This window comes from Antechinus flavipes, chromosome 3 (genome assembly GCF_016432865.1).
Source record: "Antechinus flavipes isolate AdamAnt ecotype Samford, QLD, Australia chromosome 3, AdamAnt_v2, whole genome shotgun sequence".
NCBI lineage: Eukaryota > Metazoa > Chordata > Mammalia > Dasyuromorphia > Dasyuridae > Antechinus > Antechinus flavipes.
In genome coordinates, this window is record NC_067400.1 from 461,203,540 (window position 1) to 461,228,213 (window position 24,674).

A 24,674-nucleotide genomic window follows, 5' to 3' on the forward strand; every position below is an offset into this window, starting at 1 on the left:
TCCAAATAAAAACCTTTAATAAATATATATATATATATACATATATATATATATAGATAGATAAATGTAAATCAAATATATATATATATATAGATAGATAGATAGATAGATAGATAGATAGATAAATGTAAATCAAATAAGAGAACTGTGAGGTACTTTCAAAAGGAAGTGAATTTTAAATAGCAGAGGAAGACTCTCCAAGTGGGTTGTGGCATCTGAGATGTGTTTGGAAGGAAAGTAGGGACTCTATAATATGGAGGTGAGGAGCAGTTATATTCTAACTATCCTGAGCTTTTTACCTTACCTCTGTCCCCATATTTTTGCTCTCTTGTCTCACCCTGGGGAGTTCCTCCTCGAATTTTCATCTCAGGAAGTACCCACACTAGCCATGCTCAATTTTTACTCAGTTCTGCTTTCATTCTTTTCAGCCTTGCCCCCTCAAGATTACCACCCCTTTCCTGATACCATTTATTGTTAACTCTACAAGGGTAGGGCCATCTTTCTTTTTCCTTTTATTTTATTCCAAGTGATTACTTAGCACACTGCCTGGCACATATTAAGGAACTGATAAGTACTGATAAGTACTTAATTGAATCTAATCCAATCTCTGCATTCCAGTCAAGGGCAAACACTTATACAAAGACAAGTATATGATAGAAGATAGAATATTGTCTAGGAGAACAAACTGGTTTGATTAGAAAGTAAGATGCATGAAGAACAGTAAGAAATGTAACTGGGAAGATAGGTAAAAGACAGATTGGAGAGGGCTCTAAATGATAAATTTATCCTGTTCTTCACTAGGAAAGTATTTGAATATGAGTGTGGTAGAGTATAACTGGTCAGGTTTATATTTTAGTAAGAAGACAGCTTGGTGGTATGGTGGATAGAGTTCTGCACTTAGTGTCAGGAAGATTCCTGTTTGTGAGTTCAATCTGGCCTCAGACACTATTAGCTGAATGATCTCAGGCAAGTCACTTAATGCTATTTGCCTCAGTTTCTTCATCTGTAAAATGAGCTGGAGAAGGAAATGGCAAAATCTTTGATAAGAAAACTTCAAATGGAATCATATGGAGTCAGATATGACTGAAATAATTGAATATTTTAAGAACATCAATTTGATTGTGTGGAGAATAGATTTCACAATCAAGATGCAAAGAGATGAATTAGGAATTGCAACAGTCTAGGGAAGACTGAATTAGGACAGAAACTATACAAGTGAAGATGGACAAAATAAATGCTTTGAAAGCAGAATCAATAAAGCTTAGCAAATTATTGGTTATGGAAGTTGAGAAAGAGGGAAGAATCAAGCATAACTTCAAAGTTATAAGTCTAAATTACTGGAAGGTTGGTGGTACCACTAAAAGAAATCGAGAAGTTTGGAAAAGAGTTTAGGGAGAACTATAATGGATCTGTGATTTCATTGATGTGGGTATGCCCTCTTGAAGTTCAGATCCCAATCCTTTTATGCCTAAGGAAACAGTTTTATGAGTAGCTGTGGTTGAGAAAATTCAGCTCCTGGAGGCCAACACTTTGATTGTGAGATTCCCCCAATTTACCTAGGCTGGTCTTCTCAGTTCAAATGTCTAGACTATTGCCAGGTCTGTACTTGAAGTCTTTCCAGGCTGGTGAGACCTGCTGAGACTTGTACTCTGCTGGGTTGGTCTTTAAGAATGCAGAGCCATCTCCATGCCCCAGTGAAGCATCTGGAGGATGTTAGTAGGAAGATATAACTGGAGTTATTAATGCAGGTCTTTTCCAGATCTCTAGAAATTCCATCTTTTCCAAAGGTTTCAAATATTGCTTCTATGCAGATGACTCCCAAATCTTTATTTCTAATCATACTAATCAACCATCTGGCTATCCTAATGATACTTCATATTGTACATGTACAATGCCAAACTCAATTTTCACAAAGACCCATTCCACTTAAAGATTTCACTATTTCTATCAGTGATACTATCATGTTCATAAGTTGTCATTCTCTTTAATTCCCTTTTTCTTTCATTCATATTAATTGGTTACCAAAAGTTGTTGATTCTACCTATAGACTTCTGCAATATATAACCTTCTAATAGAAATTTTAGTACTTACTCTCTCCACTCTATTGCCCAATCTGGTTTTAATATCATTGCCTCATGAAGAGATTTGATAAGTCACTCCTTTGCTGAGAATTGTATAGAAGTTACATATTGCCTACTTCACAATATTCATATTCTTTCAAACTACTATTGAAGGCTCTGTACAATCTAGTGTTAAAGTGACTTTATCTTATGCTATTTATTACTCTCTATGCACACTGTGCTATAGTCAAACTGAATTACTTTCCATACCATGTAGAATCTCAATTTCTTGCCTTTATATCCATGCCAGGAATCCCTTCTCTCCATCTACCTGCTGAATTCTTTTTTCATTCTTTAAAGCTATCTCTTCCAGGAATTTCTTCCCTCATTCTCCTCAGTTAGTAGTAACCTCCTCTCCCAAGATTTTATGTAACACTTTCCTTTGTTCTTTTCAGTTTCAAATTCTCTCCCTTCCTTCTTTCACATCCTTATTGAAAGACAAGAAATTTGATATAGATTGTACAAATATAGAATGAACTACATATTTATGATAATCAATTTCCTGTAACTATGCCCATGCAGCACTGGGACTAAGCATGATCCCAGTACAGCTGCTGCTGCCCAGCTGCTGCTTCATGCTGCCTGTAGACGACACTCGGAAAGCCTTCCTTGTCTTAAAAGCAAATCCCAACTTTAAAAAAAAATGAGTAAAAAGGCAAAGTGAGCTCTAACTATAGACAGCTTCTATAATGAAAGAGAAGAACAGATTTCAAACCCTGAGGAGACTAAAAGCAGATTGTCTCCAGATGAAGCCCCAAAGGGTGATACAACCTGGTACCCACCACACAAGACTCTCCTAGAAGAAATTAAAAAGAATCTTAAAAGAGAGCTAGAAGAAAAATGGGGAAAGGAAAGGAAAACTTTGCAATAGGGTTTGAAGAAGGCATATAACTCATTAAAAGATAAATTGGAAAAAGAAAACAACTCCCAGAAAAACAGAATATGTGAAATGGAAAAGGTAAAAAACTCCCAAGAAAACAGAATTTGTAAATTGCAAAAGATAAATAACTCCCAGGAAAACAGAATTTGTGAATTGAAAAATGGAAAGAACTCTCAGGAAAACAGAATTTGTGAATTGGAAAAAGAAAATAACTCCTTAAAATTTTTTTGCAAAATGGAAAAAAATTACATAGAACAAAACAACTCAATTAAGACCTCAATTAGATAAATACAAAAAGAAGTAAAAAAAGTAAATGAAGAAAATAATTCATTAAAAATCAGAACTGAACAAATGGAAATGAATAACTTGATGAGACATCAAGAATCAGTCAAGCAACACCCAAAAAAAAAAAGTCAAATATTTACTTGGAAAAATAACAGACCTGGAAAATAAATTTAGGAGAGATAATCTAAGAATTATTGGGCTCCCTGAAAATCATGATGAAAAAAAGAGCCTAGACACTCATCAAAGAGAACTACTCAGATGTTATAGAATCAGAAGGTAAAACAGGCATTGAAAGAATTCATCGAACATCTGCTGAAAAAGACCCCAAAATTAAAACTTCAAGGAATATCATGGCTAAATTTCAGAAATGTTGGACTAAGGAAAAAATACTACAAGCAGCCAGAAAAAAAAACAATTCAAATACCAAGGAGTCACAATAAGTATTACTCAGGATCTAGCAGCTTCCACATTAAAGAATCAAAGGGCCTGGAATCTGATATTCCAAAAGGCAAAGGAACTTGGAATGCAGCCAAGAATAAACTACCAGCTAAAATGAGCATTTTCTTCAAGGGTAGAAGATGGGCATTCAATGAAACTGGTGAATTCTATTTATTTCTGATGAAAAAAAATCATAGTTAAACAAAAAACTTGGTCTCCAAATAAAAGACTAAAAGAAGCATAAAAAGGTAAAAAGAACTCTTGAGAATTGTATTTCTGTTATGAGTATACATAGAGAGGGCATGTATAATTTGATTTTACTGTTATAATATAAAAAAGGAATTAAAGGTAGAAAGCAGATTGTACCACAAAAAGGGAAAATTGGAGGTAAAAAGAGGGAAATTACATCTCAAGAAGAGGCAAAGGGAACCTATTGTATTTAAGGGAAAGAAGGGAGGGTGATGAACATTGTGTGAATCTTACTCTCATCAGATTTGATTCAAAGAGAAAATATTAGGCATATTTGGTTTACAGAGAAACTTCTCTCACCTTATTGAAAAGTGGGAGAGGAAAAAGTGAAAAGGGAAGGGGTAGGCTAAATAGAAGGGAATAGAGAAATAATAGGGGAAGTAGGAAAAAGATATAAGAAAGGGGGAGGAGTTCTAAAAGAGGAGGGCTTCATGAGGCAAGTAGTGCCCATAAGTTAAATACTGGGGAGGGGAGTAAGGGGAAAATGAAAGAGAAAAGTATAATCTGGGGATAATAAGATGGCAGGAAATACAGAATTAGTAGTTTTAACCATAAATGTGATTGGGGTAAATTCTCCTATAAAACAGAGGTGGATAGCAGACTGGATTAAAAGCCAGAATCCTACAATATGTCGTTTACAGGAAATCCATTTAAAGCAGAGTGATACATACAGAGAAAAAGTAAAAGACTGGAGCAGAATCTATTATGCTTCAGGTGAAGTTAAAAAAAAAAAAAACCCAGGGATAGCCATCTTGATCTCAGATCAAACAAAAACAAAAATTGATCTAATTAAAAGAGATAAGGAAGGAAACTATATCTTGTTAAAGGATACCATAGATAATGAAAAACTCAGGAGATCATCTAGGGGAGAGAGCCACTAAAATAGTAAAGGACTTTGAGTTCTTGTCTATGAGGATCAGTTGATGTTGAGCTTGAAAAAGAGAATATTCCAGGCAGAATCTAATAATATTTCTCCAATGTCTTAAAGACTGGTGATAGAGGGATTAGATCTGATATGTTTGGTTCCAGAAGATAAAACCAGGACTAATAAATGGAAATTATAAAAAAAGAAAATTTAGGTGCAGGATCAGGAAAGCTTCCTAATAATTTAGGCTATCTATAAATGGAAAAGTCCTTTGAAAGATAGTGGGTTTCTTTTATTAGAGATCTTCAAACAAAGGCAGGATGACCATTTGTCAAATATATTGTAATTCAGACTTTACTAGAAGGTCTCTGGGGTCTGTGATTTTTGTGGAAAACTGAGAGATTTTGCCATAGCATTATTTGAATCTTGTAGCTACACAAATCTTAGAACTAATTGGAGGAGTCATAGCCTGGGGATTGAGAATACTTTACTTAGTACTGTCACAGTTAGTTGGAATCATTGATCTAGATTGTCTAGTTCTGACTTTGATGATAAAAGCAAGAATTTAAAAAATATATTCTTCTTCCTTGTCCTCTTTCACTTTCCCCTCCTCCTCTTCCCCTCTCTCCTTCTTTCTTTCTTTCTTGTTCTTTTTGTTCTTCTTCTCCTTCTTCTCCTTCTTCTCCTTCTTCTTCTCCTTCTTCTCCTTCTTCTTCTTCTTCTTCTTCTTCTTCTTCTTCTTCTTCTTCTTCTTCTTCTTCTTCTTCTTCTTCTTCTTCTTCTTCTCCTCCTCCTCTTGCTCCTCCTCCTCCTCCTCCTCCTCCTCCTCCTCCTGTCCTCATCCTGTCCTCCTCCTCTTCCTCCTCCTCCTCCTCCTTTTCCTTCTTCTTCTTCCTGAAGTTACAAGCTGATATTCACTGTGAAACTCATAAATGGGATCTTGCTGATTATGCTAGTTAGAAACCTCAATTGCCCTCAGGATTGCCCTTAGACTCCTTAAGGGAGAACTAGTCAGTCACTCTCAGAAGAACCTATCCTGAGAATGCAAATGTGAATTGAGGGAGTGACTGCAAAGTTAGTGTTACACTGTGAGAGAGTCAACTGAGATTGATTTATGGCAAAGCTTCTTAAATTGTGGGTTACAGCCCCATATAGAATCTCATAACTGAATGTTGGGGTCATGAAATTCTGATTTATTATCAGTAAATGTTTGATTTGTATAGCTATTTTGTATACTCATGTATCTGGAGTCACATAAAAATTTCTTGAGTGAAAAGGGATCACGAGTGGAAAAAGTTTAAGAAACCCTCATTTAGGGGATTTTCAATTGTTTTAAATAGCTTTTTATTTACAAGTTATATGTATGGGTAATTTTACAGCATTGACAATTGCCAAACCTTTTGTTCCAATTTTTCCCCTCCTTCCCCACCCCCTCCCCCCGATGGCAGGATGACCAGTAGATGTTAAATATATTAAAGTATAAATTAGATACACAATAAGTATACATGACCAAACCGTTATTTTGCTGTACAAAAAGAATCGGACTCTGAAATATTGTAGAATTAGCCTGTGAAGGAAATCCAAAATGCAAGCAGGCAAAAATATAGGGATTGGGAATTCAATGTAATAGTTCTTAGTCATCTCCCAGAGTTCTTTCACTGGGCGTAGCTGGTTCAGTTCATTAATGCTCCATTGGGACTGATTTGGTTCATCTCATTGTTGAAGATGGCCAGGTCCATCAGAATTGATCATCTATAGTATTGTTGTTGAGGTATATAATGATCTCCTGGCCCTGCTCATTTCACTCAGCATCAGTTCGTGTTAGTCTCTCCAGGCCTTTCATCCTGTTGGTCATTTCTTACCGAACAATAATATTCTATAACATTCATATACCACAATTTATTCAGCCATTCTTCAATTGATAGGCATCTACTCAGTTTCCAGTTTCTGGCCACTACAAAGAGGGCTGCCACAGACATTCTTGCACATACAGATCCCTTTCCCTTCTTTATGATCTTTTTGGGATATAAGCCCAGTAGTAACACTGCTGGATCAAAGGGTATGCACAGTTTGATAACTTTTTGAGCGTAGTTCCAAATGGCTCTCCAGAATGGTTGGATGTATAATTCCACCAATTATGTATTAGTGTCTAGGGGGTTTTCAATTTGAGATCATCAAAGACAATATTCATGCAGGACCAAAGATATTACTATAGGATCTCAGAGATTTAAAAAAATTTAATCTTTTCCTCTCCATCACACATGGTAGATGGTTAATATTTTGCTATTTAGCAATGTTAAATGGAAGAAATTAGTGTTAATGGTATTCCATAAAATGTTGAAAGTACCAGTGGATTTGAAAATGGACTCCCAGTCAGGACTGGTAGTCTCTGAATAGAACAATGTTCCTTATAGCTCCATTGTGATTATAGCATTGCTGCTTGGTAAATTCATTTTAAAGGGGCCTACACTTTTCAATTGCTTTCTTAAATGTGGATCCATAAATTATGGATCCTTTTAGCATTTGTATTATATGCCTGATAAACAGAAGCTGGAGCTTTTCATGACAAATGCTATTTCAAATCTTGGAAACACACACAAAAAAGTAAAAGATATAATCTTTATACTCTGTTTTGCAAATGAAGATAAGTGAGGCAAAATTTAAATGACTTTAAATTTTATAGCTAATAAGTATCTGGAGTCACATTTGACCTCAAATCCTTCTAATTTCCAGATCTCTGCTTTGATGCTCTACTTAGGTTCTTATTCAGAGCTGTCAGCATCTCCTTTCTAACCTTTTCTACTTCTGGTCAAAGAAATCAAGTATTAAATTTTAAAAAATGGACTCTGAGGGAATTGCATACAAGTTGGTTTGAATTCACAAAGAATTGTTAAAATATCTAAAATCAGAACCTTTATTAAAGACGGTATGCTAACAGTGAGATTCAGAGGAGAAGAATTGGTTTGAAAAACTAGACTTAGTTTGAAAGTCAGCCTGAAAGTTTATTTTGGGATAGTTTGATTTATGCCAAACATATTGCTTATTTATCCCTTCTGCTAAATTTCACTGTTAGCAAACAAATAACTGACTCAGATTCTTCTGTTAGATATAAATTAGTGAGTTATTCTTTCTCTTTTATCTGGAAGGAGGGGAGAAGGTCATGGCCAGGAAGACTCTGTTCTTTCTCCCCAGCTTTATGACTCTTCCTCCAAGTTCTTAGATGGTGAAAACCAGAAACTCTAAAGCTTCTGGGTAAGTGGGAAAGCCAGAGTGACCTCTGTTGTTCTCAGTTGACCCTGAATTCGATATAACTTAGAAAGTCAGGAATGAACTTTTGTCTTTCCAAACAAATCTCACTACATATTTGTGGCAGTCTCAGTCCACATCAGAGATCCCCTCCTGGGGATTTCACCTGTTTCTGCATGCCCAGCCTTGGATGATTATTACAGAAGGTAGAAGCAATTTAAGGCATCTTGCCTTAAGCTATGCCCAGATTACTGTGCCATAAAATTGTATTACAAAATACACACATGTTTTCTAGGTGCCGCTCTAATACTTGTTATGGTCCAGGGTTAGAGTTAAGGCTATGATTATAATATGCCCCTGTCTGATGGTGCTTATAATTTAGACTTTTCTTTAAAGGAACTAGTTGCAGGAAGAATGAGATGATGTGGTCTCTGCCACATGGAAACTGTTTTCATTTCTTTCTTTATTTTGAAGAGAATTTTAGTGGTTTATTTCACGAAAACAGAGCATTCTCTGTAGCCCACCACTACCTTAATTATTATTGTTATTTTAAAAATTCTTTGAAAAAAAAAGTGAGATCCTGGATAAATTATTTTAAGCTTTGATTATTTGACTTGGAACCTTGGAACATGTATTTTTCTTTAAAGTGTTTTGCTATTTTCAACTAGCAATATTAATTATTAGTGGATACATTGTTATTGTAAACAGGGTACTTGAATACAAATTATTTTTAACTTTCCCCCCAGGTGCTGAGATATAATAAAAAAAAAAAGAGTAAAGATTTTGTAAAACTAGAAAATGCAATAAGATGTCTGATGACTTGTGAAGAATAAAGTTAATGGCATAGGTTTTGTTTCTATTGGATGGAAAAAATTTATTATTCACAGTCTTGTTTTTTTTTTTTTAAAGTATCATCTCTTCATTTTGCTGTGCCAATGGAGTTTTCTTCCCAGTCCCCACCCAGTGACAAGAGAAGAGTAGATTTTTGTAAGTGCATATTTCTTTAAATATGTATTTAGATAATTTACCTAACAAATAGCCACTTTGGACCTGAATTGCCCACAGTATCACAGAATTTCATACCTGAAAGAGAATTTCCTCTATGCTATACTGGAAAGGTCTTCCAGCCTTTGCTTGAAGAACTCCAAGTGAAGGGGAACCCACCAAACAGCAGTTGACTCATGTTTTTATATCTAACAAGAGAATTTGAATCATCATTTTGTTAGTTAAAAGTTTAGCTAGAATTTAGGAGCAAATGAATAATCTCTTTTGCATAATCAAATTCTTTCTCAAATTGTTAACTCTCAGCAAAAATTTCAGATTGACTCTATTAATACTTTATGGCTAAAGATTCTATTCTGATTTTTACCAAAGACTGGATGCAAATAAAGATGGGAACCTTTATTGGAACCTTTTTCTTTAAAGTGATCCAATTCAAAACCTGTATCTCTTGCAAGTGATACATTGTTGAACCTATTTCTGCCTTCTGAGGCTAAGTGGAACAAATTCATCTTCTGCCTGACTGCCTTCCAAGAAATCCAAGACTCATATCCCCTCTGATTCTTCTCTTCTCTAGGCTTTGACTAACACAATTAATCCAGGCTTTCTTTTGTGCTGGGAGCACAGGTTACTCTTGCCCTCAGTGATTCTGATGAGAGATTTTAGAACATTTTACCAAAGACGAGCTCTGATCGATGGGTGATATTTGTATATAAAGCTGTGATTTACAATTTCCAGGTACTTTAACAAGATGTCCCTTGTGGGAAAAGGTAATCCGTTAGTTAAAGCTGGTGTTACTAAAATCAAAACTAGAAATGAGATATTCACATAGGATAGTGAGTTTTAAAGATCACACTCCTAACTTTGATCATTGGCAGCCTCTACAAACAACAAAAAAATTGGAATGGAACCATAAAATTCAAAACTGCTGCAGGGGGAAAAAAAAACCAAACCAAGTATTCAAAGAACAGGTTCTATTTATAGTTAGTGATATTTTCTTCTCAGTTGGACTAGTATAATAGACTCTCAGAGGTTCTCTGTTTCCAGGCTTTCCCCTCTCCAATTTTTCCTCTATACAACTTCCAAAATAAGCTTTCTAATAGAGGCACAGGCTTAATCAAATCAAGTTACTTTCCTGCTCAAATTTTATTGCTTCCTATGTCTACAAAGCAAAATCTTATTATTGAGCCTGTGCTTGAAGCCTTTTCTTCTTGTTTTGTCCACATTTGGGCTGTTCTAGAATATATAAAGAGGATGAATCAATCAGTAAACGTTTATTAAGTGCTTGTTGTTGGTGAGATGTTTCAATTGTATCCAATTCTTCTTGACCTCACTTGGGAAAGATAATGGAGTGGTTTGTATTCTATTGTATTCGATATAACTTACAAAGTCAGGAATGAACTTTTGTCTTTCCAAACAAATCTCACTACATATTTGTGGCAATCTCAGTCCACATCAGATATCCCCTTATCTCCATCTTATTTTACAGATGAAGAAACTCAGGCAGATTGGATTAAGTTCATAGCTAATAATAGTATGAAGGCAGATTTGAACTCAGGCCTTCTGATTGCAGGCTCAGTGCACTATACACTGTACCATCTAGCTGCTCCTAATAAGTGCTTACTGTGTTCTAAGTGTGAAGGAAGACCTAACACAAAACCAGTTTCTGCCCTCAAGGATCTTAGTAACTATAGACAACATGTAAAGAAATAGTTACAGAGGTAAGAGTAGAAAAAAGGTAACTTGAGAGGGAAATACTCAAGAGGTTGAGAGTTCTTGGAAGGCTTGTAGTCTGAAGAATGGTAGTATTTGAGCTGTCTTGAAAGAAGCTAGACAGAGTATTGCAGGCATAGGAAAAAGATATTACAGAAACCCAGAGACAGGAAATAGGATTTTGTGGGTGGAGGTTAGTACTGTTACATTGTAATGTGTACAGAAAAGGAGACTGATGTGTGAGAAGACCAGAATGGAAGGGAGGATCTGGAAGATTTATTTTTAAATTTTTTTGTGATCTATTTGTAACTTCTTGTGGTGTAGTGGTAGAATAGTAGACCTGAAATCTAAAAGAATTAATTCAAATCCAGCCTCAGATACTTACCAGCTATGTGGTAATGGGTAAGTCATTTAATTTTGATCTCCCTTAGTTTCCTCACAAGTAAAATAATAAAAAAAATTAAAGTAGAAAAAATAATAATTCACATCATGATGGTTGTGAAGATCAAATGAAATAATACTTGTAAAAGTGCTTTGCTAACCTTTAAGTGCTATGTAAATGCTCACTACTCCTGCTATCACTATTACTATGTCACAGTAGCCTTCTGCTCCTGGAAGTTTATACCATTTTTTGGCTTCTTTCCCTTACTAATCAATTCTTCCTGGGACCTCTATTTTAAATAATGGTTCCCAGGTCAGCCATAACTCCTTCATTTCTCTCCAAGTCCAGACTTCCTGCTTTGCCATGCTCCATGCAGGTACCTTTCTTCCTTCTCCCCATCCCTTTTCAACTTCCTTTCATGTGTTGCCTTTCTTCCTTGGAATTTAAATAAGTTCCTAAAGTTCTGGGAATTTCTTTTTGCTTATATTTCTATTTCTAGCATTTAGTACAATGTCTGACACACAGTGGGTACTTAATAAATGCTTGTTGACTTGTGCAGAGCTTTAAATGTCAAAAAGAGAACTTGATATTTTATTCTAAAGGTCAATTTGGATGGAACTAAGATTGTATCAGAAAGAAATTTAGTTGAATTTCCAAACACAAAGATCAGAAAAATACATCAGACTAAGTCGTGATTGGGAAAATGAAGAAAAAAACCACAGTCAGTAATTTTTCCAGCCTAGGTCAGCCCAGAGAGATAGACAAAGAAGTCTGCAAATACTGCAAGTAGGTGCTAGTCAGGAACAGCTATGTGATTGGTACATTTCAGTACAGGGAAAGGCTACATATCAAGGCAAGAAGAGGTTCTAAATTCAGCAAAGAGGGGCTTGAGATTGTTCAGGATTCAGGAACAGATACAAACTGAGAGCTCTGTTCTCACTATCTGGTTCCAGGTCACAGAACTAGAACTGATTGAGGAAGGGAGATTCATGAAGCGATGATACTTCAGTCACGGGCAGTAGATTGTGTACTGAGTAAGAAATAAAAAGGAAGCAGCAGCTGTATGTCTTGGAACCCAGAAGCAGAAACTCAGTTCCAGTTTTCAACCCTGTCTGAAACCTGAAGTAGAATAACTTGGGCAAGAATCTTAGACCGATTCCTAATAGTTATATTTCTGTTATGGAACAGCAGAGCTTTCCAGGTGTTAAATAGTGACTAAAATATTTATCTAATAGAAATCTATTGGAATTCCAAATAGACAAAGGATAAGCCTGTTGATCAAACTCAATCCAAGTCAAGAATTTATAGAGTTATTTTAAAGGATAGAAATCAGATTTCAACTTGTATTGGATCACTTTGGGAGCACTGAAAACTTTCAAATTCCTGGTTTAATTGGATCCTGAGATCCTGAGATAAAACAGTACTCAATACTCTAAGCAGCAACAGGGCTGTCTCAGACAATTCCTTCCCAAATACATAAGATTGGCTCCCAACAAAAGTCCAAAATCAATAAGAAGGATGGAAGTATTCCACCATAACAATTTATTATGGTGACAGGGATGTTCAAATTCAACAAAAGAATCAAAAACACCTATACACACAGTTTCGAAGAAAAACATAGTTTGGGCAAAAGCTCAATTAGAATTCTTGATAGTGAAAAAGTAAGAAGTTTTAAAACAATTTAAAAGGATTTTTATAAATTAAATGTAAGCACTAAAGGAAATAGTTGGAAAAAAAATGAAAGATATAGAAGAAAAAAATTGGGAAGGGAATTTACAGCTTGGTATGAGAACTACAAAATCATTCTCAAATAACAAATTCTATGAAAATTTGAATGAACCAAATGGAATTCAATGATTCATATGGAATCAATAATTCCATGAGACAATAAAAATTATAAAATAAAATCAAAAGTTTGAAAAAATAGAAGAAAAATGAGGTATTTTAATCTTGGAAAACAGATCAAGGAGAGATAACTTTTAAAAAATCATTGAAAAAAACATTGAAAGCTATCATAAGCAAAAAAAAAAAAAAAAAAAAAAAGAACCAAGATATATTTCTTTTTAAAATTTTCTGTTTAAAAAAAAAAACAGAATAGAAAAAAGAAAGACAGAAAAAGAAAATAGAACAAAACAAAACATTGTCATGTGCCTAGCAGAACATCAGGGAGGATTTAAAGTATATAATAATAAATTTACAGTTCAAGAAAGGATATATAAGAGAAGAAATTATATTCACAAGTGTCCATCTTTTCTTTGCTTTCTTGTAGGGTGTTCTTTTTTTTGTGATGTGTACTTTTTTTCCAGACTTTATTTTTTTCCCCTTTCATCCCATTCACCTCTCCCAAGCAGGCTATAGTTAAGTACAGATATATTTATATGTACACACACACACACACACACACACACACACACACAAACACTCAAACCTACTCATATATGATATATTTCAAGAAATCATAAAAGAAAATTGCCTAGATCTCTTAGGACCAGAAAGTAAAGTGGAAATAAGAAGAATTTGGTGGTCACTTTTTGAAAGGAACTCCACAGTGAAAGCTCCCAGGAACAATAAGCCAAAATCCAGAACTTCAAAGTCAAAGAAAAATATACTATAACCAATCAGAAAGAAAGACTTCAAGTACTAATGATCCCTAATTAGGATCAGACATGATTTGACAACCACTGACATAAAAAAACAAAGTACTTGGGACATGATATTCCAAAAGGTAAAAGATATAGAGATTCAACCAAGAATAACTTAAGAAAAACAATATAATCTTTTAAGAGAAAAATGAGTCTTTAATGAAACAGAAATTCATCCAATCATTCATGATGAAAAGTTCAGAGATTTGTAGAAATTTTGAAGAGTAAATACAACAGTCAAGAGAAAATTAAAATGAAGTGCCCCTCAATCAGGGAATACTGAACAAGTTTTAGTAGATATGACAGATGACTATTTTGATGTAAGAAAAGGTGAATGGGGATGATTTCAGAGGAATTTGAAATGACTTGTATAAATTGATAGAGTGAAGTGAGCAGAATGAGGAAAATAATTTGTATAATGAAAACAATATTGTAAAGACAATTTTGAAAGACTTGGAATGCCAATTACCACACAATGTTCAACAATGCTTTCAAAGAATTCTTTAAAAATTTATTAAAGATTTTTATTTACAAAAGATATGCATGAGAATTTTTTCAACATTGATTTTTGCAAAACTTTCTTTTCCAAATTTTTCCCACCTTCCTCCCACTCCTCCCCTAAATGGCAGGTAGTCCAATACATCTTAAATATGTTAAAATATATGTTAAATCCAATATATGCATACATATTTATACAATTATCTTGTTGCACAAGAAAAATTGGGTCAAAAGGGAAAAAAAAACTTGAGAAAGAAAACAAAATGCAAGTAAACATCAACAGAAAGAATGAAAATGTTATGTTGCAATCCATATTCAGTTCCCACAGTCCTCTCTCTGGGTGTATATGGATCTCTTCATCACTGGACAATTGGAACTGGTCTGAATCAATTCATTGTTGAAGAGAGCCATGTCCATCAGAATTGATCATCATATAGTTTTGTTGTTGCTGTACATAATGATCTCTTGGTTCTGCTCATTTCATTTAGCATCAGTTCATGTAAGTCTCTCCAGGCTTCTCTGAAATCATCCTGTTGGTCATTTCTTACAGAACAATAATTTTCCATAACATTCATATACCATAATTTATTCAGCCATTCTCCAATGATTTCAAAGAACTCTTAATTAAACATACCATGCACTTCCTGACATATAGGTGAAGCAATGAGAGTAGATAGATAGATAAATTGAACATGGCCAGTGTAGTCTTTATTTTGCTTGACTATACATTTGTTACAGGGGGTTTGCTTTTCTTTCTTTTTCATTCAACATTGGGAGAGAGAATACAGGTTTTTGCTACTAGAAAAAATAGTTTAAAATTTCTAAAGATAAAATGGAATAACTAAAGTTTATTGTGGAAAAAGAAGGATAATATGATCTATACTTTAGGGAAACCACTTTAGTAGCATCACCTTAGCATGGAGAATGTATTGAAATGGGGATGGACATAATGAAGGGATTCCGATTAGAAGGTTGTTGCAATAGTCCAAATGAGAGGTAAGTAAATGAAAGTGGAGACAAGGGGAAATCAAAAGATTTTATGAAGGTAGAAGTGATAAGATGCGAGAATTTATTTGATAGGTAGGATAAGAATGAGGAGTATAGTAGGGCGCCAAGCTTGTAAACCTAGGAGACTGGGAAGGTGGTGGTAGCCTCAAGAAGAATAAGAAAGTTTGGAAAACTGAAGACTTTTGAGCAAAAGATAAGATCTGTTTTAGACGTTGTATTTGAAATGTCTATAGGATATGATATTGAAACATCTTATAAGTGGTTAGAGATGTGAGACTGAAGATGAGAAGGACTAGGACTGGCTAATTAGATATGTGAATCATCAGCACAGCAATAATAATTGAATCCTTGGGAACTGATTAGATCTCAAAGGGAGACTAGAGAGATGAAAAAGAGACAGAGGGCCTAGAGTAAAGCCTCAGGGGACTTCCACAGTGAGTGGGTACAACCTGTATCTAGCAAAGAAGATTAAGAAAGAATAGTCAGACAGGTAGACAACTCATAGGCTCCCCCATAATGTAACTGACATTGCAATAGAATGCCATATTGCCTCTCTAGTAAGAGCGCTTATTTAGAATGTTATGAAATAGGAGAACTAATCTATACTCAGAATTAAAAATACTACATAACAATATACCAAAGGGGTAAAAGTATTGCCTCCCAAATTAGGAGATATGGGCTCAAATCCAGTTGCTTAATTAGGTATGTGATCCTGCACAAGTTGCTTAATTTCACCTACTCTCAGTTTTCTTATCTCTAAAATGGGAATACTTGTCCTATCTATGGCACCTTACAGAGTTACTGTGAGGAAAACATCATGTAAACCTTAAAGAAATCATACAAATTTGCAATTTTATATGATTCTACATTATGCTATTCATATGAAATATGAAAACAGTCCCAGATATCAATATACCTTTGATATCTTCTCATTCAGAAGTTTACAAAGGAGAAGAGAAGATCTTTAAGAAATACCACAGGCTAAAATTTCCAGATTATGAAGCATTCATTGTATGAGCTTGAGTTTATAGTTTGTGAATAAAATTTACAGAAGTTTACATTCTGATGGGGGAAAGACAGCACCCAAAAGGCACTGAAAAACAATGAGAGAGAAAGGCAAGTATATTCTGGGGGCATGATGCCAAAGACTGCAGTCAGAAGCAGAAACAGGATGGCAATGAAGGTTGGCTGGCTTGGATCCCTTCTCAAAATGGAGGCTTTGGGAGAAATTTAAGAATGGAAGAAGAGGATTTCTGTGATAAAGGGACATTCTGGATTGAGAAGGCCACAAGTGCTGAGGGAGAGAGTTTCTTGGGACATTGAAAGGCTGAATGTCATATAACCAGTGTGAATCAGAGCCAGGTCTTGAAGGCCAGTCTTCCTTACTTGGGGTCTAGTTCTTTTCCCATGGTACCACACTGCTTCTATTATGGCATGATTATAATAGAATTACAAAAACATAGATTTAGAAGTCGGCCAAAATTGTGAACAAGACCTTGGCCACTTCGAAGCTAAAAGTTGAATGAGTACCAGATACAAAATTGGACAGATGAAGTCTTTAAGTCTACCATTTCTTGCAGTATTATCTCTGTGTAATTTGTTGTAGAGCTCTTGGGTCTTGGAAAGTTGCCCAGGAAGCTATTTCAAGTAGCTCTTCTCTGTTGTAATGGGTTGTAATGTCTCTGAAAAAAAAATAGAGATGCTACTTTGGGAATATCTATGTTTATTGAAGAAATCCAGCAAGACTCAGATTCTTTTCTTTGAATGTTTGTAGCCTCTCATCATGCAAGGGGTTGTCCAATTATTTTCATGGTTTCAGTTAATTCATTTTGCTTCTGAGTGTTCTTCCTCTCTAAAATGGGGGCAAACTCTTTTTATCTGTCTCCCCCTCTTTTTTCTGGCAAAGCCCTGAGACTCCTGCAGTAAATCCAAACAGATGGGGAGTAGACTACCCCACCAGTTGTCTCAGGGCCAGTTTCTAGGCCGTGTAATTTGTTTTTTTGTTTCATTGCCTTGTAGCAAGCCAATGTTCTTTTTGATTTGGGATTTCAGTTTACTCTTGGTACAGATGTTTTCTTGCCAACCACACTAGTGATGATTTTCTCCCTTAATAACTTCTTTCAGAGCTGCCTCTCCAGCCTGTGGTAAACATCAGGAACATATATCTCCTTTGGATTGTTTCTCTACTAAAGAGAATTTGCTAATTCTTCTTCAAAAAGCAAGGCCAAGAATTGTCAGACTCTCTAAGGACCTAGCTATCTCCTTCTTGTAATCAGAAGTAAATTGGAGAATAATCAAAATTGGCCTCAGCTCCAGCACCACACCTTGTTATATTGGAGCAAGTTCACTGCTTACCAGGGAAAGAAATAAACAATTTCTTGCGCGATTTGTTCTTGAGCGATATAATTTGTGGTTAGACACAGCAGCCACCAACTCACCTAATATATATATTTGCATAAGACTTTCATCAGAGGTTTCCAAAATTGACTCATTAATCTGTTAAAAGAAGTATGTTTCAATGATTTTTCTTCTTGTACCTTGGCTTCCCCCCTCCCCATAAACTACTGTATTTTAAATGTTTTTATTTTTCCACTATCATTTTTGATTCTGAGTATTGTTAATGGCTATGGGCCAGGCATCAGATGATGGGAGCTCTGTGAAATGACTGAAGGCTTCTGAGCCTCCATCTTTTGCCAGGAAAAAAATCAATCCTATCCTCTAATTTCAAAGTGGGCAACTGGAGCTGCTATAGTTTGTTAGGTATCTGGTAATGATCCAAGGACTACTTCTAAATGGTTTTCACAGAATTGATGGATGTCTGCAAGTCTACCTACTATCGTTAGTGTCTTATGCAGTGATGTACTGAGGATGTAAAGTACTAAGGAAAAGAATGACTTGGTAAAAATACATAGTATGGGAATGAAATCTTTCATTAGATGAAGGAATTAAACTTTTAAAGCTATTCTTTGTGTCTTTCTATTCAATCATCATTCTAGAGATGGTATGCAGTGAAAGAGATCATTTCCCCATCCCCACTCTCCCATAGTCACATTTCTGATTGGCTCTTCCTACAAACTTAAGAACTGAGAGATTTCAGGGAAAGCCAGATAATTTATTCATTCAACAAGCATTTACTAAAATCCTACTATGTTCCAGGCAATGTGAGGTACCATGGACATAAATACAAGCAAATTTATTGTTAGTTATCAGGTTGTAACTATTGTCAGTAGCTCCAATTATTCTCTGGGCAGGAAAGACACATTCTGGGCTCTAGAGACTTGTTTTCCACTCAGTTAACTGTCACCAGAAACAGATAAACCCAACTGATAAATTCAAGGAGAACTGAGGACACAAACAGTGATTAAAAGTTAGAATTCAGGCTTTTCTCAGCTGCCATATTTAGTGGAAGCAGTTAATCTGGAATTAGGGGATATCTCTTCCTTTGGTGATCAGATCATGGCACCTCCATCTGGAGGTGGCCTGAATGTAGTGGATTACCTCAGTCTTTTTAAACTAAGTAAGGTCTTTACAAGTTTCACTTTCACTGAGGCAATCACTCATTCAATAATTAAAAATAGAGAAGAAAGAAATCATCTCCAGTCATTTTCTTTATTTGACCACTATAGAACTCAGATGGTTTAGGAGGAGAAAGTGAGGTTGGTGACTTTGCATAGCCCTCCCTCACTCAAACTCAATTCATTGGAAAGACATGGCATAACCCCTCTAATGACCTGGTTCTCTTTGAGAAGAAAGGACAGATAATAACTTCTGTGACTAGGAGCTGCCCCACTGAGGACTGGATAATACAGTGCTCTCAGTTTATCTATCTGTCTGTCTCTATCTTCCTTCTTTCCTTCCTTCCTTCCTTCCTTTCCTCTTCCTTCCTTCCTTGTCTTCTTCCCTTCCTCCCTTCCTTCCTTTTCTTCCTCCCTCCCTCTCTCCCTTCCTTCTTCCCTCCCTCCCTTTTTCCCTCCCTCTTTCTTTCTCTCCCTTCCTCCTTCCTTTCCTCCCTCCCTCCCTCCTCCCTTCCTTCCTTTCTTCCTCCCTCCCTCCCTTCCTTCTTTCCTCCTTCCTTCCTTCCTTTTTTCCTTTTTTTCCCTTTCTTGCTTCCTTCCTTTCTTCTCTCCTTCCTTTCCTCATTACCTTCTCCCTCTCTTTCTTTCTTTACTTTTCCTCTTTTCTTGTCCTTCTGGTGGTGCTGTGCCCAAAGGAATGTTAATTTAGATCACTGAAACCTTCCAATATGTCATGGGTTTCAAGAGCTGGATTTCTTTAAGCCTTAAACCCAAATCATTCTGACTTTCATTGATTGGTCAACAGAAAGTCCCAGGCCAAGCCCACTTAGTCTTTGGGACTTAATTCCTCAAAGTTAATGTAAATAGAAATTGTTTTTGATTTGTCCAGAAATCCAGAGGGTCTTTCTCTCACAAACTGATTACTTCTTTTCTCTTTGACTAGGAAAAAGACCATTCTTTGTCTCATTTCTATCTTACCTAACCTTAAACACTGGATGGATAGTTGCCTCAGGCTAGGAAAGACCTTATATAATATACCTCAGTAGTACATTACTGAGACATTGAAGGTGGGATAGGTAGACTTGAGAATATCCATTAATTCTGTGAGAAGTAGGTCTTAGATCACCACTAGACACCTGCAAACTGCTATAAATTCAGTTGCTCCCTCAGCAAATAAAGGACAAGACTAAGAGACAAATGACTAATGATGAGAAGCTCCTAGTCATTCTCTCCAATCTCAAACATCTGGAATCTGATCCTTCCCAATTTGCTGAGAAGTTACAACAAAATGAGGTCTCAGTATGAATATCTATTATAAGGAAGCTCATACAGAATTGTTTAATCAAAAGAAATTCTTTGCAACAACATTGAGTGTTCCCTCTTTCCAAGCCCTCAACTGGTTCTCATGTGTGTTTCTATTCTTCCTTCTGGGCTTGGGTCTCCAGCTCTGTTCTGAGATAACTGTATCTTCTTGTTGTATTCTAAGGAGAGTGTTTTTCTATTCCCTGGGAGGGAGAACATTTAACTGTGTTTTTCAAGGGCCATTTGCTATTGAATCATTTGTTAGAAACCTCTGTTTATAAAGGCAATTCTAAAGCCATCTTTCCCACTTCAATTCTTCACCCTCTCACCACCACCAATGAAGAACACTTGGAAGTAAACCTTGGAGGTTCATCTTTTTTTCAGCATTTAAGGATGTGTTTTGAATGATTAATATTACTAGAAGCCAAATATAACTGTTACTGAAAGATATGGAAGGCAAGCCATATGTGTTGATTAATAATTCTTTTGTGGAGGATACAGCTGATGTTAATAACTAAATCTACATTTCTTGTTGTTTAGTCATTTTTTTAGCAATGTCTGATCTCTGTGACCCCATTTTGGCAGAGAGACAAGAGTGGTTTACCTTTTCCTTCTTCAGATTATTTTTACAGATGAGGAAACTGAGGGAAATAGGATTAAATAACTTGACCAGGGTCACATAACTATTAAGTGTCTGAGGTTCCATTTGAACTCAGGCCTTCCTGATTCCAAGGCTGGAACTCTATCCTCTGCTTAAGTGCCCCAACCTTCAGACCTTGCACCTAACATGGAGTTCTTAATACTGTGTAGCTCTCATAAATTATCTTCCTCTTCTCATGCCACAAGCTATTATCCCTCATTCCCAATTCTAATGTTTCCAGTACAGGATGTTTTGGAACTTTAGCATATCATTAATTTTTCTGGTGTGGGTAGTGTTTGATGTACTGAGATACTTGTATGCTTTCTCATCCTGCATATCATAATCTATATAATTATTTTTCTTTCCCTCCCTCAATCCCCAGTGAAACTGTTTAGATTGATCTCCTTTTTGAATTGCCACAGCTTCTAATTCAGAGGATTTGTGGGCTTCTGTGGCTCAATGCAATGAGCAGATTGGACCATTTAGAGAGCCTTGCCATCAATAAGGAATTCCTTCACTTAAATTATGCATAGGACAGTTTGCAGGACCTTAGCAAACATTGTAGATGATCAGGTCTTATTTGAGTCTTTGCTAGATATAAATAGTAAATCACTGAACAGTTATTTGCTCTGTAATTATGGAATTGTATTAAATTTTAATGTGCCCAGTATTTGAAGAGAGTTTTTCCGTACTTAATATTTTATTTTTAAAACCACATGTAAACATATTTTTCAGCATTTGCTTTTATAATATTTTGAGTTCCCTTTTTCCTTTTTTCTCCCTTCTCTTCCCCAAGATAACAAACAATCTGATATATGTTATATATTGCAATAATATATTTCTATATTAGTCATTTAGTCAGAAAAAAAGGGAAAAACCACAAGAAAGAAAAAAAAACAGAACAAAAATGAAAATAGTGTGTTTTCATCTGCAATTGATTCCATAGTTCTTTCTCTACATATGGATGGCATTTTCCATCATAAGTCTTTTGGAATTGTCTTGGATCATCATATTGCTGAGAAGAACTAAGTCTATCATAGCTGCTCATTACACAGTGTTGCAGCTACTGTGTATAATATTCTCTGGATTCTTCTCACTTTACTCAGCAACATTTCATGTAAGTCTTCTCAGGTTTTTCTGAAATCTTCCCACTTGTCATTTCTTATAGCATAATAGTATTCCATTATATTCATATACTGCAATTTATTCAGCCAAGTAATGGATATCCCTTTCATTTCCAACTTGTAGAGATTTTTAAGACTGCCTTTTGGTCTACTAGATAAAATCCTTTTAAAAACAATATAAAGGACACAAGACAAGCTTATATTTTTTATATCTTACATACCATGCAGATATGTTCTCACCTGTTTGGAATTTAATTCCTTCTCATGTCCATTTCTTAGAAATTCTGGTTTCCCTTAGATCACATCTCATCTGCTACCTCTTACCACCAAGATGCCACCTCTTGCCATCAGATGATTCTAAGATCTTGCAATGGTCCTTTTCCCTTACATATTAGTATTCTCTACCTCTTAAGGTTACTTTGTATATGGTTTGTGTTTACTTTTCTGTTTGTAGAAGGACATATTACCTGTATATATGTTGTCTTACTTCTGCCTACTTTGAATGGAATATAAACTCCTTGAGGGCAGGTAGCATTTTAAAAAAATTTCCACTTCCAGTACATAGTACATTATAACATCTTAATAAATATTGCTATTATTATTTGGTCTTCCCTGGGAACCTTCAACTCTTAGCTCATCTTGGGTTTGAGAGGATAGTAATAATCAATAATAGATCATTTCTTCTCAGTCATTTTTTTTGGGGGTAAAAGCACTATCATTCCTCCCCTTGACTCCACTTTTGATAATCTTTCCCTTTTTGAGATAACTTGAATATTTTTTCTTTAATATCCCTTAAAACATGTATTCCAACATAACTTTCTTCTGTATATAATTTGATGAGGTCCATTTATTCTTCCCAAGTGTATCATCAAAGTCATTACTATTTCTTCATATTGGAATCTGAAGTGGTTAAGTCCGAAGTGGGGTGATTTCACTATTGTTGCCGATAAAATTATATCACTATCAAAATGCTGGCAGATTTGTTATATTTTGTGTCTGCTTATTGTCCTTTTCTGGTTCCTTCTACAAATGTTCTCAGGATTATTTCGTTGAGTTGGATCTCATACCAAGCTCTATGCAATCTTGTTTTCTCAACAGTTTTTTGACCTTTTGTGAGATACTTCTCATAATCTTTGATCATCCTCCCCACTAATGTTTTGCAGATGAGTTTATATTCTAAGCTAGTATTGCCTTTGGCGCTATGTCTTTCTGCTTGGCAAAGAGATCAAGTATTTGCTGGCTAAAACAGTTTGGGTGCTCTTTTGGCCTCTTTTGTGGTAACTCTTGCATTAGCTAAATTTCTCTAGGAAGTGGCAATGTAGTCAACATCTTTACTTTTCCCATATTTTAGAGTTGATGACTTGTTTAAACAAGTTGGATTGGAACTTCTATAATTGCATGCAATATATACTCATCTTTATCCTTTCTTCTACTTTGGTATTTACTTTGGCCTTTAGGTTCCCTGTTCTATGATCTGACTGCATGCATATAGCTAATTCTAAAATAACTGATACATCTTCAGCCAGTCATCTATCTCTTGTCTTTTACAATGCAATATCCTTTTTTTTCTTAGTTTAGTGCTTACCACATTTTACACTCCTCTCTTTTTTTTTTTTTTTGATGAAAGTATTCTTGATGTATAGGCATGAGACATGTAAATGGTTTACTAGACTTTGACTTCTTTAATTTCTTTATTTTGAACTGTATTTTCAACATTTTTTTGCTATCATTTTCTGTGTCTACTGCACTGAGTGTCAAGTTATATGTTAATTTAGTTGGGAGGATCTTGTAAAATTCCTTATGGAATTTGGATTTCTGTATTTCTTCATCCTCTGTGTCAGATGTTGGTGATAAGCTATAATTATCTTCTTGGTGGTCTATTTGTTTATACTCTGTGAATATTGTAGAGCAAGGAGACCAAATGTCCCAAAACATCATGTTTCCTTATTATCTTTCAAGACACAGGGGAATCAACTTTGCCAAGTCTTTTATTTAGTTTATTTCTTCTAAAAATGAAAGTGTCAATAAGAATATGAGTCAATTCCTCCAGCAGAGTGTCAATCCACAGAATCCCAGAATTTCAGAGCTGGAAGGAATCTCATCAACCATCTCTTCCAACTCACTTGAATACCTGCCATGACCAGTGATCATTCAGCTTGCCCTAAAAGATCTCTAATGATAAGGAACTCACTATCTTCAAATTGTTAGGAAATTTTTCCTAATGAAGTATACATTCTTTGCTACTTCTAATATTTCATCTTAGTTCTTTCCTTAGGGCCAAAAAGCACAGGTCTAATTCTTCCATGTGAAAACCTTTTAAGAATCTGGACAGTTATCATGTCCCCATTGAGTCATCTTTACTCCAGATTCATCATTCAAAATTCCTTCAAATAATCCTCATATGTCATAGACTTGAGTCTCTTCAACATACTGTGTGCTCTCCTTGTGTCATTCTTCAGTCAATGTCTTTCCTAAAATGCAGTATCCACAACTGAATGTATATTCTGGTGATCTGACTGTAATTATTTCCTTACTCCCAGAATAAAGTCCCTTCTCTGTCTCTGTCTCTCTGTCTCTTTCTTTTTTTCTCTCTGTGTCTCTCTCTGTCTCTCTCTTTCTCTGTGTGTCTCTCTGTCTCTCTCTCTCTGTCCATCTCTGTGTCTCTCTGTGTCTGTCTGTCTGTCTGTCTCTTTCTCTCTCTCTCTCTTTCTTTCTCTCTCTCTCTCTCTCTCTCTCTCTCTCATATTCTCTCTCTCATGTTGAAGTAA